This window comes from Pelodiscus sinensis, chromosome 22, assembly GCF_049634645.1.
Source record: "Pelodiscus sinensis isolate JC-2024 chromosome 22, ASM4963464v1, whole genome shotgun sequence".
NCBI lineage: Eukaryota > Metazoa > Chordata > Testudines > Trionychidae > Pelodiscus > Pelodiscus sinensis.
In genome coordinates this window covers 6,486,835-6,497,757 of record NC_134732.1, presented here as the reverse complement: position 1 = coordinate 6,497,757, position 10,923 = coordinate 6,486,835, and the positions used below count along the sequence as shown (strand labels likewise).

Sequence of the window (10,923 nt, the reverse complement as noted above, 5' to 3'; positions counted from 1 at the left end):
GTGAGGAAGCCTGCTCTGAAAACTTCTCTCTTCCTCTGCTTTTCTCACTTCTCTTCTGCCTGGCCCTCTGCCTGTCCAGCCTGGCACTTTGCATTTTTGTTGTGTGTTTTTACAGCCCCCCACACAATGGGGCCTTGGTTCATGACTAGACCTTCTAGCCACTGCTCCAGAACAAATAGTACATCTCTGTGATCTCCATTGATCCTCTGCCAGTCAGCCTGGTATCTGAGAGCCTAACCAAACACGATGGGCTTAGTGCCCATCTTTCTCACGCAGCCTGGGAGCAACCCCCCTCCCCTCATTGCACCTTTTCTCCCGCCCTGCCTCTCCCCTTTGAGTATCCGTTCTCCCCTTGAAAGCAAAGCCGGATAGTGCAGGCAGTGTGCAGGGTTCTGTGTCATCTTGCTGAAACTTTCCCGAGGATTTAGCAAAGCGGAAAAATGGCTGCCTCTTATGTAGGCTCAGGCCTGGAGCGGCACCCCTGGGTGGGCATGGGGAATCTGGGTGAGATTTTCAGAGCCTTAGGGCATGGCAAAGACTAGCACAGCCCTTGCATAGGGAACTGAGCCTGGGAACAGACCCCTGGGATTCACCCAACCAGCCACTGGAGGTCACTGTTACTCTAACAGGTGCAGGCGGCATGGGGCTCAGCCTGGCCTCTGGCACAGGTCTCTCCCGTCTCTTGCTCTCTGCAAATCCTGCAGGACCGTAAATGTTAATCAGATGTAGATTTATTTGCCGGTTTCCCCGGTCCCTGCTCTCCCACCCCCGCCCCCGGCCCCAAATCCAAAAATGACAGACCTGTTTAAAGTCACTTCTTAGCACCGAGCCTGCACTTGATTAAGGGGCTCCGAGAGAGCCAGAGCGCAGCAGCTGTGGGTGGGACGCGGGGAGCTGCAGGTCTGGAAACAATCCCAGCCCTGAGTAGAGGTGTGACCACCTAGCGTGTCCCCCCCCCACCCCGCCGTGCTCTCCCACACCCACAGAGGACAGGGCATCCCTGTCTGCATCCTTCCCCACTCCTGGGCCTGGGATCCCTCTCTCTGCTCCTCGCTCTCCTTCTCCACCCCAGCTGCCTACCTCTCCTCTCTGGCGCCATGTCACTCCTCTCCCGGTCTCCCTTGCTTCTTTCCCCTCTGTCTCTATCTGTCCCTCGCCGCCCTCTGCCTGGCCCATAGCCTCCTCCTTTGTGACAACTGCTGCCTTTCTCTCCAGCCTCCCTTTGCCCCATCTGTAGGAAGAGCCTGTACTCTGTGGCAAAAGCTCCATTCGCCTCCCGGCCCTGGATTGGCTCAGTCTGCCCCTGATGGTGGCATTTAAAGCTGCCCGTCCTTTAGCCAGGCTTGGGAGCATCTCCTGCTTGGCCGGCAAAGCGCAGGGGGGCTGCAGTATTGGGAAGCGGGTGTCGTGCTAGCAGCCCCGCCTGGATCTGAAGGCCTGAGACCGGTAGAGCCCCTAGCCCTGACACAGCCCTGACACAGCCTGGGTTTGCCAGCACCAGCTTCTTTTCCCCACCCTTTGCGGGGAGAGAGCATAGAAGATGGACCTTGGTGTCTAAGCAGCTTCTATGCCTCCGCCACCAACACCATCCCATCTGCTTGCCTTCTCCTTCCCCATGAGAACTTCTGCTTGGACGCCGACCAGCCCTCTTCCCCCAGCCTGGCCGGGAACTAACAGGGTGAATTGCCTTTGAGAGCTGGGGGAGACACAAGGAGGCTGATGCACACGCTGGCTGCTTCTCCACTGCAGAGCAGGAGGGAGCTGTTTGCAGCCTCCTGCAGGCAGCCGACTCCCAGAATAACCCAACAAGACAGTGACTGCTCCTCCTCGGGAGAGCCGTCCGCCCTCACTGCTTGGCAGAGCACTCTCCAGGCAGGGCCTGGGGCAGTGACAGAGAGCCAAGGCTGCCAAAGGCCAAGGTGGATCCAAGAGGGATGTGGGACTCAGCAGGCAGAGCGTGTGTGTTGGGGGGAGAACAGCCGGGAGTGGTCACTGAGCCACGGTTATGCTGTGGTAGGTTGGATGTTATGGGATATGGGGTGAGGGCAGTTTCTTTGGGGGGAAGGGGAAATGGGTTCGCCAGCAGGCATGGGGTTAATGGAGGGGGGGGAAAACAAACAAAAATGAGTGACCTAGCCAGTCTAAAGAGCTCCTGCTGCTACCGCTCATCCGCCAGGAAGTGGGACAGCTTCTCCGCCCCTCCCTTCCTCATGCGCTGGCCTGTGCAAAGGGGAAGTGCGGCCTTCCAGGCTCCTCATCTCCCCATCCCCCTGGAAAGCGCCCCATCTCCCCTCCCTCAGCTGCTACCACGATGCAGCCACCTCCCCCTCCCCCCCGCCTCCTCCCTCTGGGTGCCCAGAGTTCAGCTCTCACTCTTCCCAGGCTCCGAGCAGAAGCGACGTTCCCATGTGCCCTGCCCTGGAAGGGCCTCTCGCTTGGCTTGCGAGTTGGACGCGGGCTGCGTTTCTCCAGCAGCAGCGTCACTCCCTCCCTCCGTCCCGCTGAAGACTGTCCCACCGGCCGCAGCTGGAACGGAGCCCCTAATTGTGCTTTCTGCTGAGGCCCTGAAAAAAACAGCCGCCCTTTTTCAGAGACTCCGATTCACGCGCATGCCCCTCCCCGCACCTGCAAGCTTTGCCCTGAGACGCTTGGCCCTCAGAGGGAGTCTGTCTCTGCAGGCGGGGGTCCAGGCATGGGCCTGCAAATTGGAGGGAAAAGGAGCCTTCCCTCCCTTTCCCCAGCACTTCCTGCTTCAGCAGCTGTTCCTGCCAACGGTTGGGCTTGGTCTTGAGCTGCATGTTCTCTAGCACCCCAGCATCCAGGGCCAAAGTGGGGGGAGGCTGCTCTGAGCGCTGCAGGAGAGGGCGTTTCGGGGCAGAGGGCTGTAGGGAATGCTGCACTGATGGTCATGGCAGCAGGAGGTGCGGACGGTATTCAGCTGAGCACCGGGTGGGAGATGACGGTGTCTGTGTGGTACCATTTCAGTAACCCAGGCCTAGGCCTCCTTTGTGCAGCTGGAGTCTCTGATGTCTGCTTTTGTTCCAGGCCCCACTACCCACCCACGGTCCTACTAGGGGCCTTGTTTTCCTCTGTGGCAGGAGACAGGTAATTCCCTCCTTTTGTCTCCCACAGCCACCCCCATCGCAGCTTGCCCTCAGTCCTGGGCTGTCCTCTCTCTCCCCTGCATGCTTAATTCTTGCTGAGCACTTCCTGTTTTCACCTGTTCCATTCTTTCCCTCTTTCCCTCCCCCTCCTTTTTTTTAACCTGGGCATTTTTATCTGGTCTGTCCACCCTTTTCTCCCCATTCCCTCCTCTCTTTCTCTGGTCTTTACCTCCTTTCAGCAGGTTGCCACCCCGCCCCCCCAGCTCTGTGTCCTCTGGCGTGTGAGACAGCTCCCTATGTCCTCGGAGTCACTCAGCCGTAATTCCCAGCAGTCAGCCAGAAGCCCCCAGTAGGAGCTCACCATTCTTCCTGTGGGAGGCTGAGTCAGGGCTCTCAGTGCCAGGGTGAGGAGAGAGCCAAGATGGGCCTGCATGGCTCCTACAGCAGCCTCCGCCCCCAGGCATGATGCCTGCAGGGAAAAGTGCCCAGCCCCCACTGAAAGAAAGACCTGCGGTTGCAGTGAGGCAGGCCGCTTGTTTTAGAGAGGCTGACATCCTCCAGGGTTAGGTTTGCCGGTAGAGAATACGCAGTGGAAACTTCCATGACAGCCATCAGCTAAGTTCAGAGGCCAAGCGCCAAAGGAAGGCGAAGGCGCACGGTCTGTCGTAGAGCCAGATGAGGATCCACCTGCTTGCACAGACAATGCAGTGGTGTCCCCTCCAGGCTTAAGTAGTGCACCTGGCGCGATCCGGGCCCCCGTGAGCACCACCAGACAGGCCCGCAGTGGGGAGCACATCCCTCAGTTCTCAGCTCCCCCGGGCTCCCAGCCCCTCTGGCGCTGCTCTGCCAGACCTGCCGAGGAGTCAGCAGCGGCTCAGGGTCCAGCAGACCTAGGTTCTGCCCTTGCCGCTCTTCCTTGTCTGGAAGGAATCCCTTCCGTGGGAGCACAGCGTCCTCTCAGGCCTCCCCATGCCCCGCGGCGGTGACAGCTGCTCCAGGCCCCGCCCCCGGCCGTAAACGTCACTGCCCCCCTTCGCCTCCTGCAGTGGCACTCGGATGACTTCTGCGCCGCTTAGTCGGTCCGCCGCGTGGGAGCAAGCGGCGCAAGTGACCATTTGTGCTCCGCGGTCCCTTGAGTGAGAGGCAGGAGGGGGAGGAGAAGAGAAAGAGAGAGACAGAGAGAGAGGCAGGAGGCGGAGGAGAAGAGAAAGAGAGAGCGGGGAAGGCAGTAAGAGGAGGAGAGAGAGAGAAAAAGACATGGAGCAAGAGACCGGAGGCTCAGGAGAGAAGACCGAAATGGAGGAGAGACCTGAAAATCCCATCTTATGCCAGGCTGATTGGCTAGTTCCAAAATAACTGAGCACTGTAGATGTAGCCTCAGTGGCCAAGCCAGGGAGTAAACGCTGCTTCTCCTGAGTTCTAGTCTAGAGGCCATTGACCCTACCCATTGGAATCCATGGGAGAGGTGCCCCCCCCAGCCAGAGGCCAGTTACGTAACCCATGCGCCCTCTTCTCCTGCCTGTCCCTTGCCCACATGGGTTTTTGCTCACTTGTGATTCCTTGAACATTTCTTTCCTGCTAAGGGCCCAATGGTGAGCCAGCTGATGCGGCACAGCAAGGGGTCAGCAGGTCCCTCTGCCTATGCTATCCCTCTCCGGGGGCAGGGCATGAGAGGGACTGGCAGTGGGCGGAGCCTTGGCTGCTCCCTCCCACCACCCACCGCTACTGATGGGGAAGTGATCGAGACTTGGCATAGAGCTGGTGCAGGTAATGTCCCCGCCCCAGAGTGATTCTCAGAGCTCCCCTGTGGTTCCTGGCCTCTCCCAGGGCAGTGTAGCTACATGCTCCCCCTTAGGTGGGACGAGCTGTAAAATTACACTCTTGCCATAAAAAATATAGATGGTATCATGAGCTTTCGGGGGTTGTGTCTATGGAAGCTCACGACACCATCTACATTTTTTGTTAGTCTCTAAGGTGCTGCGGGACTATTCGCTGTTTTTCAAGCTTTTTCAGTTACAGACTAAGAGGCCACCCCTCTGAAACTTCCGCCATAGTCGATTGGCTGCTAGGAACAGCAGCTCCGTAAGAGAGCAGAACGGAGAGGTACTAAAACATCAGCCGGCATAGCATCCTCCTCCAGCATCCAGCTTGAGTCCTGCGGCTGGTCTCAGCCAGTTGCGGGGGTAGAGATACTGACCGTTAGCACAAACAACAAATGCAGGTGTCTAGGACTATCACTCAGACCCCAAGGGTCCGGCCTGGTGGGATGACTCAGACCAGACAGGCGTCACCGCAGCAGCCTTGCAACATAAATCACATCCAAACTAGCCTAGTTTTTAACTTCTGAGCACAGGATCTGCACTTATTCCTCCGTAAGCTCGCGGTTGCTGTCTCCTGTTGGAGTCGATACTATTCCGTAGATGTAGCTAATGCTCTCCAGTGAGATATCTGCAGACAGAATGGGAGGTCTACACATGTATTTGGCAAATAGCCCATGGGTTGGTTGATCGTGAATATTTGAATTTGGATTTCAATGTTGCTTTCTGCAAATACCTGCACCCCTGAGTTTTGGAAGCTCTCTTCCATACACGCTTTCCCGGCCACTCCACTGCTCCAGCTTCCCTGGGACTCAATGACAGGTGGGATGAGCCCAGCCAAGAATATTCATTTCCAAATTCAACCCCCTGTTCACAGTCATCTGGGGCCCAAAGCAGGACTCGGGCCAGCCGTCTGTGCTGTGCTGAGGGGGCTGTTAGGGATGGGTTCTGTAGTAACAGGACTGCCTGTTCTCCACTGAGAACCCCTACCGGTGACATTGATGTGACATGGGTGGAGTGGGGTGACGTTGTGGCCTCTCTTCCGTCTAGAACTGGTACCCAATGTAGTTTCAAGTGAGCGCCTGTCCACTGCTTCCTGTCTGAGTCTGGCTTGATGCGAACAGGCAGAGAGAGGTTATGACTGAGGCTTGTATTGGGAGACATTAGAGGTCTCTGGGGACCATATCAGTGTACAGGTCAGTCTGCTGTCTCTGTACCATCTCAGTCTGCTGGTGTTCCGTTGTGACAGAGGCACTGTCGCAGTGGGTGTCAGCTAGGGTCTGCCCGTTCCAGGATGCTATGTCTGACAGTGGTCAGAGCTAGTGGTCAGTCAGAGATTCAGGGGGAGGTGCAGCATACTCTTTACTATCAAGGTACTGAGTAACCCTCTCCTCCGTCGTTGATTGGCCAGTTCGGCTCGTATACTGAAGCCCAATGGTTTCTCTCCTTCCAACATCTTTGTTTTGTCTTATGGAAAAGCTGCCCCTCCCCAGGACCCTTGTCAGCCAAGTGAACGCAGTGGCCATGGAATAGCCCCGCAGGAAGAAACGTGAACCCACCTCACAGCGTTTTCTTGGGCAGGCACCAAGGCTAGGGAAAGGAGTTACTCCACCCTGCCTTTGTGAGGGTGCATTTTAGATGTCTGCCGTGCCCGTTTGATAGTGGTTGGTCTTTTGGGCTTAGCCCATACTTTTCCCAGCCTCTTCCTACCCTCTGTTGCCCTCACATCCACCAACGACTCCAACCTTGAGCTTGGGGAATGTCCATCACCTTCAACAACAGGGCAGAGGGAAGTCCTCTGGCTCTGAGCGCTGCCAGGAGTAAAAGGAAGCAGGCAAAGCCTGTAATACTGTCATTCTCACCTTTCTGCTGCCTTGACTTCTCAGCTCTCTGCAGCTGTGTGATTGACTAACAGCCCAGCTCATGATAATCACCGAGAGGCACAGGCCGAGCGAGAGAGACATCAGCTTTGCGTCCTCTGGAAACCTCCAAGGCCTCTGGAATACGCGGTTGGAAAAGGAGCCAGCCAGCTAACCCTGAGAGGCAGCAGCGAGAGAATGGAGACATGCTGCTTATGCGTCCCCCCCATGCTCTCTGAACATCACAGAACAGAGGCCTAGCAGATTCGGCGTATGCAGGAATCCAGGCCGCCAGCACTGATAGCCAGCCACGGGGTGCTGGTTTGACTGGCCGAGGCCTTCCTCTTTCAGGGATATTGTTTTCATTTGCATTGCACTTTCCCCCATCAAAAAACCAAAACAAACAAAAAAAGGCTCTCACAAGCGCGGCGCAGCCAGCTGCAGAAACGCTTAGAGGGCTGGGGGAAAGGGAACAAGGGGAGATTAATCTCATCCCCTTTGGGAGATTGATTCAAAGCTCTGTTTGTGTTTAAGGAGACAAATGAACTTCTAGTTAGAATTTTAGGAGACCCCTGGGACATTTATTTAATTTTCAATGTGAGTAATCTCAGCATTAATCTCTAGCTGTGTCGCCCTCGCAGCTCAGAGCACAACACAGGCAGCGCTTGCTGCATGAGTGGAGCTGCCAGGGGGCTTGGTCAGAAGCACTCCTGGCAGCCTCACCTCGGGAAGAGGAGGGGCTGGACTCCGTCCACACCCTGGTTCTTCCTCAGCTGCTGGAGATGCCCGGGGCCAGTGAGTGACCTTGTACTCTGGGAGGGCGGGGAGCAGTGTTTCTTTATCTGCCCAGCCCCCAGTGGAGATTGCTCCCACTGCAGCCAGTGTGCACGTGAGAGAGCCTCCTGCATGCTCCATACCGCTGTGGGGACAGACGTCTCTTTAGACCAGGGGTGGGGAACCTTAGGCCTGGGGGATGGATGTGGCCTCTGGTTTGCCTGGATCCAGCCCCCGAGGCTCAGGTCTCCCCCCAGCATTGGGGAGCCCGCACTGACACGCCAGCCCCCCACTGCTCCACTGCACACAAAATCTGGGCTGGTGTGGGAGGAGAATGTGGAAAATGTCTTTCTCCTTCCCAGTTGGGGGTCACGTCACTTGTGTGCAGCCCCCGACTCATTTTCCTGTGGTTCAGTGGCCCCTGACCCAAAAAGGGTTCCCCAGCCCTGATTTAGACTGTAGCACAGTTCTACATTACTGCTGGGGCCTGAGGCTGTGGGCTGCACTTGGCCTTGTTCACCCAGCTCCCCTTCCCTGCGTCTCTGCATGGATCTGAAAAGGCTCAGCAGAGCCAACGTTGGACTCTTCCCACTTTGCCAGAAACCTTCAATTCCGGCTGTGTTTGTGCCCCACAGGCACTGGCCTGGCAGGTCTAGAGGGCCCTGGATCTGCACGTTCGCGAGTAGCTGTTGGTATGGCCAGTGCATGTCTTAAGCAAGGAGAGGACAGCTCCCTTCTTCTCGTCACAAAGAGGAGCCTGGTCAATAAAGGTGCACTGAGATGTGTCCCCTGAGTGCCAGTCTGTCCTCATCATCAACACTTCACCTACCATCCTCAGCAGCTCTAGGAGTCTGCCCATCAGTGCTGCATGTCTGGGACACACTCCAGCCTGTGGAGACCTCGAAACTCTGTGACCGAAGGTGAGGGGTTGCAACTGGAACCGTAGAAAGCTCCACCGATGACACCAGCTATGCCAGAATCCTCAAATCCTTGCTGTCCACCTCCCCTTCCTCCCCCCTTCTCTGTCTCTCTCACTCTCACTCGCCGCACAGAGCAGATGGGGAAGCAGAAGGACATTTAGACACATATTGGCCATCTGTCCCTCTTAAATTTGGCCAAGTAAACCTCCAACAGCCGGAAAAAGCAGAGAAATCCAGCAGAGAAGGCTCTCGTTAGTTCTTCACAGAATTCCCGGTAGCCTATGCCCCTCGGATGGCCTGCGCATTCCAGCCAGCCAAACTGGGCCTTGGTTCCAGTCAGCACGGGAGATCAGGCCCTGATCTTGGCTGAGGGAGGCACTGCTTCAGAACTGAGGAAGAGTGCAGTGTTTGCATTGAGCCTGACCCACAGAGATAGCCTGGAGTTCTCCCTGGCTATGAGACCCCCTCAGAGACCATGGGGTTGCCTTAGTTTGGTTGACTGCGTTGCTGAAGAGGTTGTGGCACGTTGATGAAAAGGCCAGAGGAAGGGAAATGCCTTTATCACACATTCCAGGTCCCCGTTTTGCCAAATCTCTTTTGAGTGCTGGGCTGGGAGGGAGGCTGTAATTAAAAGTCATGCCCCCCTCAAGTCATTTTACCGCCTTTGTACTAAGCTTTCTCTCAGAAATTCCCTGCACTGCAGCAACACGGGCTGCTAGTGCGAGCAAAGAGCCGGCGTTGTTACCGCCACGTCAATCAAACCTGCTCTGAGCACCAGACGACACAGTGGCAAAAGCAGCAGCAGCCTGTCTAACCTGCCACTCCCAAGCCCCGAGGTTTTGCAGTGTGGGCCTGCTCCAGTGGCAGACCCAAGTCAGAAGGTCTGCCTAGTGCAATAGGGACATGCTAGCACAGATATAAGACCACAATCCAGGAGCTGTAAACCCGGTGAGGATGTCCAAGCACTGGCTTGGAAACACCAAAGTTCACAAGTCCTGGCCCTGCAAACCTGGGTTTGCAATCTACAATGGACATACTGCAAGTGCTACTGGAATACTCAGGAGCATAGTTCCCGCTAAGGTGCGCGCCTGCACAGCCGTGCACAAAGAATTCTTCCCCCACCCACCTCTGCTGGAGAATTGTGTGACAGGCGGCTACTCTGGTGGGCAGAGCTGGCTGAGATGGCGTGGTGAGAGAACCACTGGGGTGAGGGGCCAAGACCTGCCATCGCCGCATGGTGTGCGAAAGGACTGCTCTGGTGGCTAGGGCCTATTTTGGCAGCTGGGTTGGGAACAGGACCTGCACATGGCTGGGGGTGGTCTGCTCCGGCAACTGGGAACAGGACATGGCAGGGACAGGGGGAGGTGTGCTCCTGCAGCTGGGAATGGGACATGCTACGTGGCTGGGGGTGGGGGGGGGCGATCTGTTCCAGAATCTGGGAACGTGTGTATTAATAAATTGGGTGCCACGGGGCACACATCCAAACCAGCGCACATGAGCTCAATATTGGTGCACAAGCCAAAACTCACTCTGCTCATGGTTGGAAAATCTTAGAGGGAACCCTGCCCAGGAGTCCAAGGGGCAATCAGCCCCAGTTCAGGGATTTGATCGGGCTTAGCACAGGTGTGAGAGCACACCCACATTGTTGGGGTGCTCGGGGCGGAGGAGGAGCGGGAAGCGATGACAGATGAGAGAGGATAGGCAGACTTACTGCATCCGAGGGTACTGAGGAAGTTGGCAAATGTCATTGAGGAGCCTTTGCCCATTATCTTTGAAAAGTCGTGGAGATTAGGAGAGATCCCGGATGATTGGAAAAAGGCAAATGTAGTGCCCATCTTCAAAAAAGGGAAGAAGGACAATCCAGGGAACTATAGGCCAGTCAGCCTTACCTCAATCCCTGGAAAAATCATGGAAGGGATCCTTAAGGAATCCATTTTGAGGCACTTGGAAGAGGGGGAAGTGACCAGGAATAGTCAGCATGGATTCAACAAGGGCAAGTCGTACCTGACCAATCTGATTAGCTTCTATGATGAGGTAACTGGCTCTATGGACATGGGAAAATCAGTGGATGTGACATACCTTGACTTTAGCAAGGCTTTTGATACCATCTCCCACAATATTCTTGCCAGCAAGTTAAAGAAATGTGGATTGGATAAATGGACGGTAAGATGGATAGAAAGCTGGCTAGAAGGCCGGGCCCAGTGGGTAGTGATCAACGGCTTGATGTCAGGATGGCGGTTGGTTTCTAGCAGAGTGCCCCAAGGTTCAGTTCTAGGACCGGTTTTGTTCAATATCTTTATTAATGAACTGGATGAGGGGATGGATTGCACCCTCAGCAACTTTGCAGATGACACTAAGCTAGGGGGAGAGGTAGATACACTCAAGGGCAGCGATAAGGTCCAGAGTGACTTAGACAAATTGGAGGACTGGGCCACAAGAAATCTGATGA

At 55.8% G+C, this 10,923-nt stretch overlaps 1 protein-coding gene across 6 annotated transcripts in view; it reads left to right on the top strand.

Moving 5' to 3' along the window:
- The window catches only part of ASTN2 (astrotactin 2), a 730,659-nt gene that overhangs the window by 528,049 nt on the left and 191,687 nt on the right, over positions 1-10,923 (top strand). The gene's annotated exons all lie outside the window — the stretch shown is intronic.